Source organism: Nerophis lumbriciformis, linkage group LG13 (assembly GCF_033978685.3).
Source record: "Nerophis lumbriciformis linkage group LG13, RoL_Nlum_v2.1, whole genome shotgun sequence".
In the NCBI taxonomy this organism is placed as follows: Eukaryota; Metazoa; Chordata; class Actinopteri; order Syngnathiformes; family Syngnathidae; genus Nerophis; species Nerophis lumbriciformis.
The window spans coordinates 26,121,674-26,139,265 of NC_084560.2; the positions used below are offsets into that span (position 1 = coordinate 26,121,674).

The 17,592-nt window shown below is 41.0% G+C and overlaps 1 long non-coding RNA gene across 1 annotated transcript; it reads left to right on the forward strand.

Moving 5' to 3' along the window:
• Positions 1 to 10,931: 10,931 nt before the first annotated feature.
• LOC133613214 (uncharacterized) lies at positions 10,932 to 12,299 on the forward strand. Its single transcript, XR_009816422.2, has 3 exons — positions 10,932 to 11,583; positions 11,671 to 11,750; positions 11,876 to 12,299. It is a non-coding gene; the product is annotated as an uncharacterized lncRNA (long non-coding RNA).
• Positions 12,300 to 17,592: the final 5,293 nt, after the last annotated feature.

Genomic DNA, 17,592 nt, shown 5'->3' on the forward strand with positions numbered 1-17,592 from the left:
AAATCTCATAAGACTTCGGTTCATTTCCAGAAAGGCACATTTGAAGCCTTGTCTGGAAATAAATATGTTTAGGTTGACTCCACAGCACCTTTTCGGTATAAATGATAATGATAAGTGGGTTATACTTGTATAGCGCTTTTCTGCCTTCAAGATACTCAAAGCGCTTTGACAGTATTTCCACATTCACCCATTCACACACACATTCACACACTGATGGCGGGAGCTGTCATGCAAGGCGCTAACCAGCACCCATCAGGAGCAAGGGGTCAAGTGTCTTGCCCAAGGACACAACGATAAGGTCAAGCAAGCCTCTCTTCCAGGGGTATCAAACGTACGGCCCGAGGGCTGGATCAGGCTCGCAAGCAGGTTTTATCCAACCTGCAGGATGAGTTTGCTAAGTATAAAAATTAACATGAAATTTTTGAATGAAAGAAACGGATGTTCTAAATGTGTCCACTGGATGTCGCAATAGCAATTCTTTGTAGATGATGCTACATATGTGCAAAATAAACCACATGATGTTAGTACATCAGTCGAGGAAAATGATCAAACTACATAAATAACATCTTGTAATTTATCTTGATAGATTGAAAATTAACACCAATGAGTTGACTGATGAACATTATCACATAATTTATTCAGAAAATATAAATAACGACAAATAAAGATAGAATACTATTAACCGCAACTTGTAAGTGTAAAAAAAAAACCTACAACATTATGATTTGTACATTTTCAGAATACGCGTGTTCTATTTTTAAACATAGATCTGAAGTTGTCTTTATTTTTAAGTTATAGTGCCGTGATTTTACCAGTCCAGCCCACCTGGGAGTAGATTTTTCTCCATGTGGCCCCCAATTTAAAATTAGTTTGACACCCCTGCTCTATTCCATCCTTTTAGGAAAAACATAAAAATAGTGGAATAATTATTTTTTTCAATGCAAATTAAATAATAATGATAAATGGGTTGTACTTGTATAGCGCTTTTCTACCTTCAAGGTACTCAAAGCGCTTTGACACTACTTCCACATTTACCCATTCACACACACATTCACACACTGATGGAGTGAGCTGCCATGCAAGGCGCTAACCAGCACCCATCAGGAGCAAGGGTGAAGTGTCTTGCTCAGGACACAACGGACATGACGAGGTTGGTACTAGGTGGGGATTGAACCAGGGACCCTCGGGTCGCGCACGGCCACTCTTCCACTGCGCCACGCCGTCCCTAAATTGGGCTGGGCCTTTCAGTGAATCCTCCCTACTGCTTTTCCTTTTAATTCTGGTCAGTTAAAACTCAGTGCCCCACATTGGGAGTTCTGTCAGTAGTCCAAAATGGCACAAAACACCAATTATCAGAGGAAATTTTCTTAATGTTTTTTTATTTTATTTATTTTAATGGAATTTAATTGATCGGAACTGGACTTTACAGACAAAATGTAAAGTTGCACCACATTACAGTGAAGCCATCCTTTTCTGGACATCTCCCAAAGGGATGGATACCAAATTTGGTACTTTTATAGAGAACTGACCAAGATTGACAATAGAACTTGGTATCGATTAACGTCAAATCAAACGGTACCATATTTTAATACCTGTGTTGCATCACGTCGGCCGGCTTAAAAACTTGGTGAGCAAACAATCATTCAAGCAGTGCTCAGAGTGGACTGCCTCTAAAGGCATTGTTGCAATTTTGAATGCAACAAAGCAAGGATGCCTGATAAACAAACACACGGACATACAGTAAGACTCCACTTATCCAAAATGCGTTACGTCAATGTTAATTTACATTGAACTTGCCATAGGCATGCTACGATAAGCATTAGCGATTTTACACGGCTATTTCAACATCTCCAAATTTGGTAAAACAACTATCACTACGATGCACATTGTAATCAAACAGCTGGCGTATGCAATACTTACAGCATAAACATTTGTTAGGGTGCGACAAAAGACGAGATTCAGATTGATTGCAAAGACGACTTCATAGCTAGGCAACACACCGTAGTCTATTCACGACTGCCATCTAACGTCTTGGAATTACAAATGTATGCAAAGTCTACTATACAACACAAATGAGACTCATACGTACAAGAAATCAGGATAGAACAACTGGAGGGGCACAGTTATCAAAGCCAGCTCACTGTTAAAGGTTAATTAAAATATTTTATTATTAAACAAACTAACATTTAATAATAGATGAACACACTCAAAAGCACCTAAAATGTGCACCGTCATGTACCATTATCTGTCACGGCGCAGATTCGAACCCGCTTCCCACCTGCAACTGAGTGTCACAGTTCCTCCTCTGGCTGCTTGCCCGGACATGCCCGTGCTCACGCTGAGCGGAGCACGCCTGCGCAGCGACAAGCATGCACACAATCGGCAATCTGCACACCTGAGACTGATGAGGGCGAGCTGGATAAAGGACCAGTGGACCCATGGATCCACGCGGGAACTTAGTTTACCTCTTTGGATACTGTAAGGCTTATGCTCTCTCTCTCTGCGTTTTTCCCTCGTGTCTGACATCCTTGTTTGTTCTCTCGTAGTTTCTCTATGGTGTTACCCTCCGTCGCCCTGAAAGTGTGCTGTGCGTCTCACTTCTCCCTGGATCTCCCTCTGGACTCTGACTTCCTCCCTTGTTCCTCGACTACTCGCTCGCCCCGGACTCTGACGCCTCGCTCTGCCCCACGGACCTCACGTGAATCTCGGATCCCTTCTGCGTTGCCCTCTTTGGTTTTGTCTGCTTCCTCATTCAACATTTACGGTAACACTGAACAGCTAATCTACATTAGCACTCAGTTGCAGGAGGGGGAAGCGGGTTCGAATCCGCGGCGTGACATTATCGATTCCAAAGTACGGAGAATTAGTACTGTACCGTAAATGATACGGGAAAAAATGCGCGCGTCATAGTTCAACTCTGACCTGGAAGTGTATTCTAACCCTGTTTTTCGATGTAACCTATTGCCACATTTCTTTTAACAGTAAACCTTGCTTGCCTCACCATCAGCAGCTGTTAGACTATTGTAGTGAATCACACCTGAGCCATCATACATGAATCATATCTTTAATGGACGTGTGAAAGTAAACAATGTGATAAAGAACATTTTACAACGATCAGTCTAGGGATCGAGATATCTGGTCAGAACACTTTGCTTGTAGGCTGAAATTTGCGGTCGTACTAGACGTTGAGTAATCGTTCGACATACATCATACATAATAACTGATAGTCTGCTTTGCCAGTCCAAATGCATTTGCTGTTTTCCGTAGTACTCCTTCGTCCACGGGAGCCCACATTCTCGTTGTCTCCTTTCGACAAATGGACAAAGTTTTTGCTAAGTAGAATCCCAGCTGACCTGGACATTCGAAAGTTCTCTTGCCGTTCCTCTGACACGACACACTCGTTGACAAACATATCCCACCAGGCTGCTGTTCTTCCAGGTCTTTCCCAAAACCGTGGCTCAACATTGCTATGTTGCCGTCTGAGATGTGTTGTATCTCGAATAGCTGCAATCACGTGTTTCCTTCACTTAAGGTATTCATGTGTGATTTCCACAAGTGTCTGTTATGAAGCTGGCTGTGGCACGTTCTTTCTGACGTCACTTCCTGTGTGAGGCGCGGTCTTTCTGTCGTCACTTCCTCTCCGAACTCAGTTTGCAAATGATCGATGAGTCCATACAAAGCTAAGAGCCGGAGATTCAAGAAATACACGGCGCACTTACTCGTGTAAAAAATTATCTATGGAGGGGAACCTTAAACGATGGGTTAGTGTGGCTGAAACGGGGCTGAGGCTAAATACTTATTCGTTATCCGGCTTAATGTTGACAGGGCCTAAGTCTGTGAGCATGAACTGATGAAGCCTGCTCGGATTGGAGGCGAAACGTCTTCTAAATTAATCTGAACAGTCCAGTTAGGATCGGTTCAATGCCCTGAGGATACAACGACCTGGATGAATGAGAATATTCACAGGCTTTTTTTGGTTGCTTCAGCAGGAGCTTGCCAACCACAAGGTTGGAGTTAAAGTTAAAGTACCACTGATAGTCACACACTAGAGATGCGCGGATAGGCAATTATTTCATCCGCACCCGCATCAGAAAGTCGTCAACCATCCGCCATCCACCCGTTTCTAACATTTAATCAGAACCGCACCCGCCCGCACCCGCCCGTTGTTATATATCTAATATAGACGATGCAAGGCATTAGTGAGGTTATAAAGCTTTTGCCTGTTAAAGAAAGGAGACTGATCCAATGCAGCACAGACATTCGCGTGCCACGCTGTCACGGCCCAGACGCACACCAGTGCGCAATCATATGGGAGCCGCGCTGAGCGCACCTCCAAGCGCGTCTCGCTGCCGGCGACGGCCGGGTATGGGCCCGACGCTCCAGCGCCATCCATTTTCAGGGCTAGTTGATTCGGCAGGTGGGTTGTTACACACTCCTTAGCGGGTTCCGACTTCCATGGCCACCGTCCTGCTGTCTATATCAACCAGGGTGAGCCCCACCCCTTTCGTGAGCGCACTGCGCGCGGAGTGACCCCTGTTACGCGTCCCCGGCAACAGGGGTGGCGGGCAGGTAAGCTGCGCGGGCGGAGCGGGCGGAGTGTCCCCTGTTACGAGCCCCCGGCCACGGGGGTGGCGGGCAGGTAAGCTGCTTATCTGCTGCACGTGACGCCGGCCGCGGCGAAGGCGGACGAGGCGGGGTGTCGGTGCGGTGGGCGCGGTGGTGACCCTGGACGTGCGTCGGGCCCTTCTCGCGGATCGCCTCAGCTACGGCTCCCGGTGGGGCCCTCTCGGGGGAAGGGGCCTCGGTCCCGGACCCCGGCGAGGCGTCCCTTCTCCGCTCCGTAAAAGTGTCCATCTCTTTTCTTTTTTTTTTCTTCTGTTGTGGCATATGCAGCAGGTGCCTGCTCGTTTTTCGTATGTGGGTAATAACATTTAACTATGTATATATATTTCCGAATTGGTTTAACTGCCACCCGCCTGAATCTATTTAAAATCTAATTTATTTTTTTTTCAACCGCCCGACCCGACCCGCGGATAAAATCAATTTTTTTTTTTATTTCATCCGCCCGATCCGCGGATAATCCGCGGACTCCGCGGTTGTGCCCGCAAACCGCGCATCTCTATCACACACACACTAGGTGTGGTGAAATTACTCCCTGCATTTAACCCGTCCCCTTGTTCACCCTCTGGGAGGTGAGGGGAGCAGTGAGCAGCAGCGGTGGCCGCGCTTGGGAACCATTTTGGGGATTTAACCCCCAATTCCAACCCTTGATGCTGAGTGTCAAGCAGGGAGGTAATGGGTCCCATTTTTATAGTCTTTGGTATGTCTCTGGGTTTGAACTCACAACCTATTAATCTAAGGACGGACCCTCTAACCACAAGGCCCAGGTTTTTGGGGGTCCTGTGGCAGGAATTGTGTTGTTTTCAGGCTCACATCTCTGACACAATAAAACGGGGCTTCTCAAACTGTGGTATGTGTACCACCGGTGGTATGGGGGCTCCATCGAGTGGTGCGAACAAAGAATTACTTAATTAGATATTCATACACAGTGTTACTGTTCAAACTTTGTGTAATGTTACGGTGGCCGATCATTTTAAATATGTTTGTTGAATGAAACCTTGTTTCTCATGAATACTTAGGCTCACTATGCAACTCTATTTTAATTTTGGTCACTATGGTGGTCGTTGTCAAACTAAATGTTTTTTGAGGGGGTGCTTGATGAAAAAAGTTCGAGAACCACTGGCTTAACAGCTTTGTTGCAGACCATTTTCAATAAACCACTATCATGCTAGTGACACGGCAAGCTCAATAAAAAAATAATATCATGAGTCACTACTTAACAAGCCCCAGAAGGAAATGAGGACTTTCCCCACCCAGCCTTCCTCGCCCCTGTGATGCAGACTGCATTTAAATTCTGCTGTCATTTTTATTGAAGGAGCAGCAGGCGTCTAGTTAAGGCCAGAGTCTAGCAGAGTGTACTTACCCCGTCACAGTTGTCACCCTTAGGGTAGTGTGTGACCAAACAAAACCCTTTTTGGTCAAGGCTACTTCAAAAGGCACTCTGTCATTGTGTAAGCTGTGTGATGCAGATGTTCCAAGAGGAGCTGCTGTACTGGAGATATACTTAAGAAGTCCCTGGAAAAACTGGTAGGGTGGGTTCCGAGGTCCTACGCCCTGAAGTTACACACCAGGAGTGGCCAAATAATTAAGTTAATAACATGCAAATAGCATGAGGCCAATTTCCAGCAAAAGTTCAGAAACTCTGGTTCCTGGATCTATAGGTTCCTATTAGGGTTGTACGGTATACCGGTATTAGTATAGTACCGCGATACTAATGAATCATATTCGGTACTATACCGCCTCTGAACAGTACCGGTCCGCCACCCCCCCGCGACTCTGTCGTCGTCACGTCGTGTCATTGCTGGTTTACAAGCAGACGAGCATGTTCGGCAGCGCACAATCACAGAGTACTTACAAACTGAAAATGTGTGTAGACATAAAAGTGAGAACGGACGCATTTTGGCTGAAAAACTCCACTGTAATGATACCAAGTACAGGCACGTATCTAGTCCATACTACTATGATTATGTCAATATTTTTTGGCATCACATCTTCTTCCGTTTTGTTAAAATGTATATTATGTTTATAAATTCAGGAAATATGTCCCTGGACACATGAGGACTTTGAATATGACCAATGTATGATCCTGTAACTACTTGGTATCGGATTGACACCCAAATTTGTGGTCTCATCCAAAACTAATGTAAAGTATCCAAACAACAGAAGAATAAATTATTACATTCTAACAGAAGTGTAGATAGAACATGTTAAAAGAGAAAGTAAGCAGATATTAACGGTAAATGAACAAGTAGATTAATAATTCATTTTCTACCACTTGTCCTTTATAATTTTGACAAAATAATAGAATGGAAAATGACACAATATGTTACTGCATATGTCAGCAGCTAAATTAGGAGCCTTTGTTTTTTTCCTTACTAATAAAAGACAAGTTGTCTTGTATGTTCACTATTTTATTTAAGGAAAAACTTGCAATAAGAAACATATGTTTAATGAACAGCAATATTTTTTGTTAAAATAAAGCCAATAATGCAATTTTTTGTGGTCCCCTTTATTTAGAAAAGTATCAAAGTACCGAAAAGTACCGAAAAGTATCAAAATTATTTTGGTACCGGTACCAAAATATTGGTATCGGGACAACACCAGTTCCTGTAGAAGTGTGCGGTTTGTGTTTCCACCACATCTCACAGTTCAGGGTAGTTAATGCAAATCCGGCTGATGACGTATGGAGGAGTGGTTTCCCATATGTCTATACTGATACCATGTAAATAAACAGAAAATATTAGGTCACAGTTCTTTCACTAAAAAGTAAGTCATTGAAAAGCGAGTACCCATCAATTTGTACGCAAAAATAATAATAAAATGCATAGGGAATTGTGTAATGATATCATTAAAATGCATAGGAGCAGCCATCAGAGAGCAGCCACGACTGCACTGTGGCCCTCAATGAAAACGAGTATGACACCCCTGCTCAACTGTGTTTGCACCTTTATCCCGATCTGCACCAAAATAATGTCTATTGGAATCCAACCTCCGTTGAGCAGTCGGAAAAATAACATCGCAGTATATCTGACACGTTTGTTGCAATCTCATCTCCCGCTGAGAACAGGATGTGGTGGCACATTACAAACTTACCCATCAACTGTCAATTCTCTCCTTTTATAGTAATGGCTTTGCTTGTTGAGGGCAGCGAGGAGTTTGGTAATGCCACAACATGATCCAATTATAAATACTTGTCTGAAAGCTTAAGTGAGAGCAAGGAAGTGGGGGGGTTAGCAATGAAGACACTCATGTTATGTGTAATCAATAGATGATGCAAATAATGTATAGCAAACAATAGATTGATCAATATAGAATATGTTTAATTAAATAAATAAAAATCTAACATTTGGCTCTCTAGTACAGAACATGCTTCGGCTAATAGGGATGTGGGGACCTCTAGTGACTGAAGAGAGATAAAGCATATCATAATAAAAATAAATAAATGGATAAAAACTTCACTTGAGACCTTGCACCCACTCAGATTATTTGGAAATAAATGTGGCAAACAACAGTAGAAGTGAAAGTCAAACACAAATACAAATAGATATTGATAAGATAGTTTTTTGGGATGTAATAACTGATGAAGAAATGAACAAGAAATCTCATATAATTATATGCAACATAAAGTGGCAAGAAATATTTGTAATAATGAATAAAGCAAAACGTGTTCTAGACCAAATATCACTTCATATTCTTTATTGCTCGCTCGTGTTACCATATCTGAGTTGTTGCAGAAATATGGGGAAATCACCACAAAAGTACACTTCATTTGTTGCAAATAGTTAGTTAATTACACTCTTAGAAATAAGGGTTCCAAAAGGGTTCTTCTACAAGGGCTGAGGTTCTAACTGGAACCATTTGCTTCTGAAAAACCCTTTCCCGAAGAAAGGGTTTTTCAAGGGTTCTTGGTAACGCTAATGGTTCCAGTAAGAACCATTTTGATCCAGAGAACCCTTTCAAACCCCTTTTCTGAATAATTGGTTTTAAAAGGGTTCTCACTAACACTAAGGGTTCTAGTAAGAACTATTTTGATCCAGAGAACCGTTTTTGGAAGAAAGAGTTCTTCAGGGATTGTTGAAAGCATGGGTAAGATCCTGTGTCACCAGGGACATACTTCTGATAACATTTCCCAATACTGGTGCAAAATACATTTCCTTGTGACTATTGATACAAATACTTTTCATATACAATTTTTTTGTTTATTTTAAAGCAAGCTCTTCTTCCCCAGATCCTGTTGATCAAACTGTAATATAATTGCCCATCATGGGATTTGAACACCTGCCACCCAGTCTAAAGTCACTGGCAATAGTGACTGAGCTAACCAGCTGGCTGCCTTCAGTCATCAGGTGCACCATACTAGTCTATTACCTTACACCTTATGATCAGACATACAAATAATGGCAGTCCTATAACTTAAATGTTCTGTTACCAATTTATTTCCACAACCATTAATTATAAGAAAGCAAGATCTTCATCAGCAAATCTTGTTGACTCCGGCAAAGATTAGCTGTGACTGAGAGGACCATTTTTGAAATCTGCCTTGACAACTGCTGTCTGGCTGGTGATTCCATTTGAGAAATATCTCAGTGATTTAGGAGCTAGTTCTTGGTGCCAAAGAACCTGGGTTCAAGCCCTGACAAAGGTGGTGATGACAGCTCATGAAAATGCCAGATGGTCTTTGTGAAGCAAACATATACATTTTAGAGTCATGATAGATTAAACATCAGTTATTAACTTATGGAGCAAATCGAATCAATTAAAAAATCAAATTACCAATATCTCCATTCTGTCTTGATGCAATATGTGTATTTTCAGATTTTTGTCTTGATAACTGATATATTTACAGTGGTTTCAAATCTGCATGCACAACAGTGAATGGCTTAATCAATTTGTGAAGCCACTGTTGAATTGTCACTTGCCAATTAGCTCAGCATGATAGACCGCAGTCTTTGGTTCTATTGTTGTGGATTTTAGCCTCAAAAGGAACATTATAATGTCAACTGTCTTGCCTTCCTGTTCTCCTGTTTGTTGCTCAGAATTGCCTTAATTTGCCAAAAATCGCCCGGACCCGACCCATCGCTGCGCAGCAGTTATAATTGTGTTTATTTAGTTTAGTTACACTACTCCCTTCTTCAGGAGGAAATGACACACAGCAAAGAACTAGTAAGGGGGTCCCTGCAGCAAGGATATAACCCCTCTTTCTGGGGCATCTAAGTGAGCTATACGACTCACTGGACAAAGGCTTTTGAAAGTTTGTTACAAGTCAGGTGATCTAGGGATACAGTTTGAAGTTGTGAGTTCAAGGCCTGGTTGATGCAGAGTGACCATGTTAATGCATACTGAGGTGATGTGTGGATTAGTGACAGACAAGTTAAAAAATATTAAACACTTATTTTACAGACAATTTTACTCATGTATTTGTCTCCTCCTCATACTTTTCCATGATCGGCCTCATCCCATGGCTGCTGTACCCTGCTGACTGGCTTAGTCCAGTTGTGAAGCTGCACATAAGTTCATTGATAGAAAACGGTCTTTGATGTCAGAGGCCAAGCCTTAACTGATGCAAAAATCACACTGTAATGCTGACATTTAGGCTACTACATCAGGGTTTGTTGATGCTGGGAATTGAACCCTGATCTCCCAGGGGAAAGGGCAAGGTTTGGTGTGTTGGGCCAGGGAGCTGGCATGATGGTGGCTGTCATGTGTGAGTTAAGAGCTGGTTGCCCCATGGATTGCACCACATGGTCTGGTCTTCCCTGCCTACAAACCAGGTGTGACATACCAATAGTGATTACTGTGAACAGAACAGAACAAAGAAGAACAGGAGAGAGAACAGAAGAAACTTCCGAGAATCAAGGTGAGCTAAATATAATATCTTATTTCAGCATGCTTGACCCTAGCTGAGGACTTTTACGGTAAAAGGTGGATTAAGCATTTGTTTCTTGTTATGTTTTGTTCATTTGCTTATTTGTTTGTTTTCTTGTAGAAAACAAACAAACAAACAAATTGTATTGTGGTCAAACAATACAATACCTGACAAAGCTCTGCTGAGAGCTGCCATAACAAAATAGGTTACAATATATCTGTACAATGAATCTTAAATCATCCTAAAAAGGTTATTGTAGTTGTTATTTTAATGAAATATTATAGTATAAATTGTCAATGTTAGAAGGAGCTTTAACGTTGTCGGTAGCGGCGTTGCGGTCGCCATCCAGCTCGTCTTTGGAGGGATGGGTGGGCTGGTGAGCACCATGGATCTAATACATCCATGTTGAGCACACACTAATGTGCGTGTAGAAGGAGCAGGGAGACTGGGCTTGAGCTTGGTCTCCAACATAGTGGTAGCAGAAAGATAACACAAGACGAAGGTTACAGAGAGGATGATTCTTCCATATTATATAACTTTTTAAAAAACATGTACACCTCATCTTAATGGTTACCTCTTACTATATTGCTTGTCATTTTTCTTGAATGCATATAGGCTCAGGAGAGTGAAGAATGTAGAGAGGATGAAAGGAGCATTGAAGCTCATATCAATGAAATGTCTACAGAGATGCTTAAGGTACACCCAGATCTGAACTCTTTAAAGGAGAGAATGAGACGAACCTATGCATACCGAAAGACCTTCATGGCAACTGCCAAGGCAGAGGAAATCATCGAAACGTTTCCCGCACTGAAGCTTCCAAAAATAGTTGGTATCTTCAAGCATTGAATTGACCATATTTAATTGTATGTGTATTATTTCATTTATGATCATCAAGTATTTTGAGATGACACTTGTTATCCCTCCTTACAGCTTCTGTGGGAGATGAAGGAGCAATTTCTTTGTAGAAGCTGATCGCAGAATGGTCACAGAGCTGGATCGAATGGCAACGAAGATGGTTCAAAGAGCATCTATGTGTGACCTAAAGGACTGCTGCCAGAGGGCAATCAATGCCTGCCTGGATGATTCAGTAAGACGAGGTATCTAGGCCTATATGTGTATCTATAGGAGCCACAATCTGTATTTCTGAAAACAAAAAATATTACAGAAAAAATGTATTTCCTCAGGACTCATTAGGGATGCAGCAATTCTACTGCTGCCTTCCATTTTCAGAGAGGACTCATCCTTTCTATACACTCTACTGGAGGTAAATACTGCATTTAAGGTCAAGATTTAGGAATTGGCATTATCCATATTATGGCAGCATTGAGTCATTTTGCTGTTTTCACAGCAGGTTTTATTTACTGACATGTATCTGTTTTTATTGCATAGGAGCCAAGCGTGCCTACTCCAGCAATCATGCTCCATAACACACACGAGGGGAACCCTTTGCAGGCACAAAGAATAACCCTATACCTGGATGGTATACAGGTTTTGACTGAGGACAGCAGCATGGACATATCATATGCTATGAGTGCATTAATGTCACTCTATTTTGTTTTTGCTGTCCAGTACCCAAAGGAACAGAGAAAAACTCTTATTTTCATTGAAAGATTTGTGTTGGGGATCAAGGACCACAGTGTTGTACCCATTTCAGTGAAGAGACTATACAACTGTGTCAGAAGTGGGGAGTAGTGAGTAGATGTGTTGCAGCATGGGATTTCATGCTTTATGTTCTTGTTAATGGTCAAATTCCTGCTGCTGCCCTTTGTTTGTACATATTGATTAAAAAAATATCCCTTATTTAATACATATTTTGGACCAATACATTTTGGCTTTGTACCGAGGATGTCGTTGTGGCTTGTGCAGCCCTTTGAGACACTTGTGATTTAGGGCTGTATGAATAAAGATTGATTGATTGAATGATTTTGTTTGATTTTGGCATAGTGACGTCTCTAGATTTCCATTATTGTTACAATACGTAGCATTTTGAGTACTTGTTACATAACACTGAAAAGTATTTCAACATTATTTAAATCAATGTGAAAACTTTGTGGGATTCCCTCACTTTCTCATGATTCTGTTCCACTGTCACAATTAGTACATACAGTATGTACACTGATTCTTTTCATTGGACCATGCATTCTTTTATTGTTGGTAGATAGCTTACAATAAGGCGCAGTAAATGCAGTAAGTGCACCTTGGATTGATTGAACTAAAACTATTTTGTGTCTCTTTCTGCCATGTCACCATTGCTGGAGATTTATTTACACAAATTCACCTACTGAGGACAGCATGATGTGTCTGGCCTGTCATGTTGCTGATTCCACTGGACCTATGCTGACTTTTGACCTGTTCTCCCCTGGGACCTACACAGCCTCTCCTGTTTTGTTGGACTATCTTTAAATAAATATTTTTCTTATTAAAATGTTTTGAATGTTTGTTCAATGTCAACATGATAAATGACCACAATATAATATGAACTAAACTGATCTGTAGAATACAATATGGTTCTTTATAGAACCCTCAGAAGACAAGACGGTTATCGGTGAAAACCTTTGAAAAGGGATGTTTTTAGAACCCCTTGTGTCAGGTCTAGATGAAACCCTTAAAACATGAAAGAGTTCTTAGTGGAACTCCCTGTGTGGGTTCTAGATGGAACCCTTGAAACATGAAAGGGTTCTTAGTGGAACTCCCTGCATGGGTTCTAGATGAAACCCTTGACAAAAGAAAGGGTTCTTAGTGGAACTCCCTGTGTGGGTTCTAGATGAAACCCTTGAAATACGATAGGGTTCTTGGTGGAACTCCCTGCATGGGTTCTAGATGAAACCCTTGAAATACAAAAGGGTTCTTAGTGGAACTCCCTGTGTGGGTTCTAGATGAAACCCTTGAAATACGAAAGAGTTCTTAGTGGAACTCCCTGTGTGGGTTCTAGATGTAACCCTTGAAGCATGAAAGGGTTCTTATTGGAACTCCCTGCGTGGGTTCTTTGTAGACCCTCTCATGGGGGGTTTTGGGTGGAACCTTACAGACACAGTTCTAGGTATAACCCTTCATGTTGGGTTCGAGGTAGAACCCTCCAAAAGGGTTCCAGGTGGAACCTTTATAAAAAGGTTCTACCTGGAGCCAAAAAGGGTTCTCCTATGAGGACGAGCCGGAGAACCTTATATGGTTCTACTTAGCACTTTTATTTCTAAGAGTGTAGTTACAATACGACATTTGTCACTTCCTGTCAATGGGAGAAAAAAGGCTCCGCTTCTGACCAAAAATCACTGCATGTTCTCTGCTGCTTGCTAGTGTTGCCATTTCTGAGTTATTGTGCAGAAATAACGACAAAAGTACACGTCATTTATTAACGGCGTTATAAAAAAGATCATTTAGAATAATATATAATGTTGGATATGGGCAACATACAAACCCGAATCGAAATCGAAAATACTGAAATTCCACGAGATAGTGAATTTGCAAAACGCTAATAATTATAGACAAAGCAAACTATATGTCACGGCGCGGGCTCAAACCCGCTTTTCTCCGGCAGCTGGGTCTGCCAGCACCTCCATTGGCAGCGCGCCGAGACACGCCCACATGCCGGAAAGGCTGTGGGCGATCAGCAATATGCACACCTGGGACTGATGAGGGCGAGCTGTATAAAGAGCAGTAGACCCAAGGATCCTGGCCGGAATGTAATCTTCTGTTGGTACCGTAAGCGATGTCCTAGCTCTAAGCAACCTCTCTCTTTGTGTTTTGTTCCCCTCCGAGTTTCATTGTGTGTTGTCCTACGTCCTGTCGTTCCTCCAGTGAATGCCCGTTCTCGTGTGGCGAGATGTGTGTCTTGTCTTCCTTGTTAGTCCTCTCTGGTTCTCTGGCTGCCCCCTTGGATCTCGACCTCTCACATGGACACGGACCTTCTTCGCCCCGTTTAGCCCCCGACTCTCCGCCTGCCCACGGACTGCCTTCCTGCTTTGTCCCTCCTCTCGCCCAACACATCACGGTAATACACAACAATTAATTACACACATAGTCACACACACACACCTTGGATCTAGTTACACTCAATTTCCCCCTGTTTAATTTATAGTATTGTTTGGTGATATTATTTATAGTTTATTATATATATATATATATATATATATATATATATATATATATATATATATAGGGCTTCACGGTGGCAGAGGGGTTAGTGCATCTGCCTCACAATACGAAGGTCCTGAGTAGTCTTGGGTTCAATCCCGGGCTCGGGATCTTTCTGTGTGGAGTTTGTATGTCCTCCCCGTGACTGCGCGGGTTCCCTCCGGGTACTCCGGCTTCCTCCCACTTCCAAAGACATGCACCTGGGGATAAGTTGATTGGCAACACTAAATTGGCCCTAGTGTGTGGATGTGAGTGTGAATGTTGTCTGTCTATCTGTGTTGGCCCTGCGATGAGGTGGCGACTTGTCCAGGGTGTACCCCGCCTTCCGCCCGATTGTAGCTGAGATTAGGCTCCAGCGCCCCCCGCGACCCCAAAGGGAATAAGCGGTAGAAAATGGATGAATGGATGGATATATATATATATATATATATATATATATATATATATATATATATATATAAGAGCTTTACTGCCTCCTTGTGGTTATGTGCTGTCACCTCCTCCTGCTAAACATAACACTATAATCTTCTACACAAGAATATACAACAATTCTTCTCAACAAAGGAGGAGAAATAGAGAAAAGTGTAATTTAAAACATTTGTACGCACGTACAACACTTAAGACCTTCAGTATGTGGGATTAAATAATGGAATGAATTAAGCAAAGGAATCAAATAATGTACAAATAAGATCCACTTCAAGAAATGCTTCAAACTTAAAGTGTTTACAAAGTACAAAGAAGAAGAACCATGATAAACATTCTGAATTTATTTCATCCATCCATTCACTTTTGAGATTATCTAACTCATCTCGCCATATGAAATATAATTTACTTCAGTAATTATTTATTTTATTTTTAATGTTATTAGTTATGGAGTATTGTGAATAAATTGAGAACACGGAGTGAACAAAAGTTTTAGCAACTGCTATGTAAAGGAAAAGGTGTCGGATTAAATGAGGTCTGCTTCTTCCGACTCCTTTTCGAGCATATCTAATAGGGAAACTGTAAATTGTTGTATGCATGCATGTACCAAATAAACTCAAACTCAACTCAACACAACTCAACATAATGTTGGATATAAAGAACACAAAAAGCATTTATTGAATCTAAAATATTGAAATTCAACAATTTGATGCATTTGCAAACTGCTTAAAATTATGTACAAAGCAAACTATAACCTGCTACCCAAGAATGTACAACAATTCTTCTCAACAAAAGAGAAGTATAACCTTCGAGGAAAATGTAATTTAAAACATGTGTATGCTCGTACAACACTTAAAACCTTTAGCATATCTGTATGTGGAATTAAGTTATGGCATGGACTAAGCAAGGATGTCAAACAATGTACTAATATGATATACTTTATCAAATTATTCATACTAAAAGAGCTTACAAAGTACACGGAAGAATTATGATACACGTCTTGAACTTATTGGAAATAAGGTAGTAGTCTTATTACGTAAATCATAACTGACTTAACTATTTATGAAGAGAACTGTTGTATTCAGAATGAATTGATGTAAAATATGTACAAATTAAGAACAGGAAGTTAGTCCTGGAATTAGTATGAGGTAGAATTAAATAAGCTTTGCTTCTTTCTACTCCTTTTCGTAAATGTTGTAAAGAAAAATTAAAATATGTTCAGTTCAGTTCAGTTTCGGTTTATTTGGAACATGCATACGATACAATGTAATTCATCACATATAGGGTTAGGGTTACCCTATTTCCAGTCGTTTTATTACAACACGTTCGAAAAGGAGTAGGAAGAAGCTGAGGTTATTTAATCCTACCACTTTTTATACTTAAGCAATTTTATCCTATTTCCTTGTTCTCTGTAACATAACAGTGAACAAATAGATAATAAACAAATACTATACAATAGTACGTAAACAAATATTAAATACATAAATTATCTTTGTCTCAATTTAAAAAAAAAAAAGGGTTCAAGATGTTCATCATAATTTATATATTTAAATATATTTAAATAATAATAACTTTGTGAACACTTGTAGTTTGAACAGTCTCTTAAACTGAATCATATTGGTGCTTAGTTTGATTTATTTGGTAATCCATTCCATAATTTAATTCAACATACAGATATACTAAAGGTTTTAAGTGGTGTACGAGCATACAAATGTTTTAAATTACATTTTCCTCTAAGGTTATATTTCTCCTCTTTTGTTGAGAAGAATTGTTGTACATTCTTGGCTAGCAGGTTATAGTTATGCGATGTATCATGTTGAAATTCTATACATGTACGAAATCAACTTCAACCAACCAAGTTACGGCGATCAAAAACATAATTGTCCAAATGCTTCCGCTCACTTCTGTGATGTCATAAAAGGAAAAGAAGCTATAATTTGCACATAATACAATGAATCCCTTTTTATAGTGCACATTGTAAAACTGTCAGAACTCACAGTTGGAAGCATTTTCTATTGGAATCCACAAACGTGGGGTGTTTTTATGGGTCAGACAGATTTTTCTTGAGTGCCTTTAAAGCAGGGGTGTCAAATGTACAGGCCGAGGGCCGGATCAGGCCCGTGAACTGGGTTTTTTTTCAGCCCGCGGGAGGAGTTTGCGGAGTATAAAAATGAGCCGAACTTTTTTAAATTAAAGAAACTACTGCTGTTCTAAATGTTTCCACTAGATGTCGCAATAGCAATTATTTGTATCTTTGTAGATCAGGGGTGCTCATTACGTCGATCGCGAGCTACCGGTCGATCGCGGAGGGTGTGTCAGTAGATCAACAGCCAGGCATTAAAAAAATAGTCCTAAAAATGAGCGATCATAAATCTTCACTATGACGTTACTTTCGTCACTTGATTGACATTCACGGCACCCGAGGGTCTTCTGAGATGACGCTGGCTTCTGCCAGCTCATTAAAATTACCGACAGGAAGGCGAGAAACACTTTATTTCAACAGACTCTGGCGCCGTACCTGTCGTCAAAACTCCAAAGACCGACTGCACAGT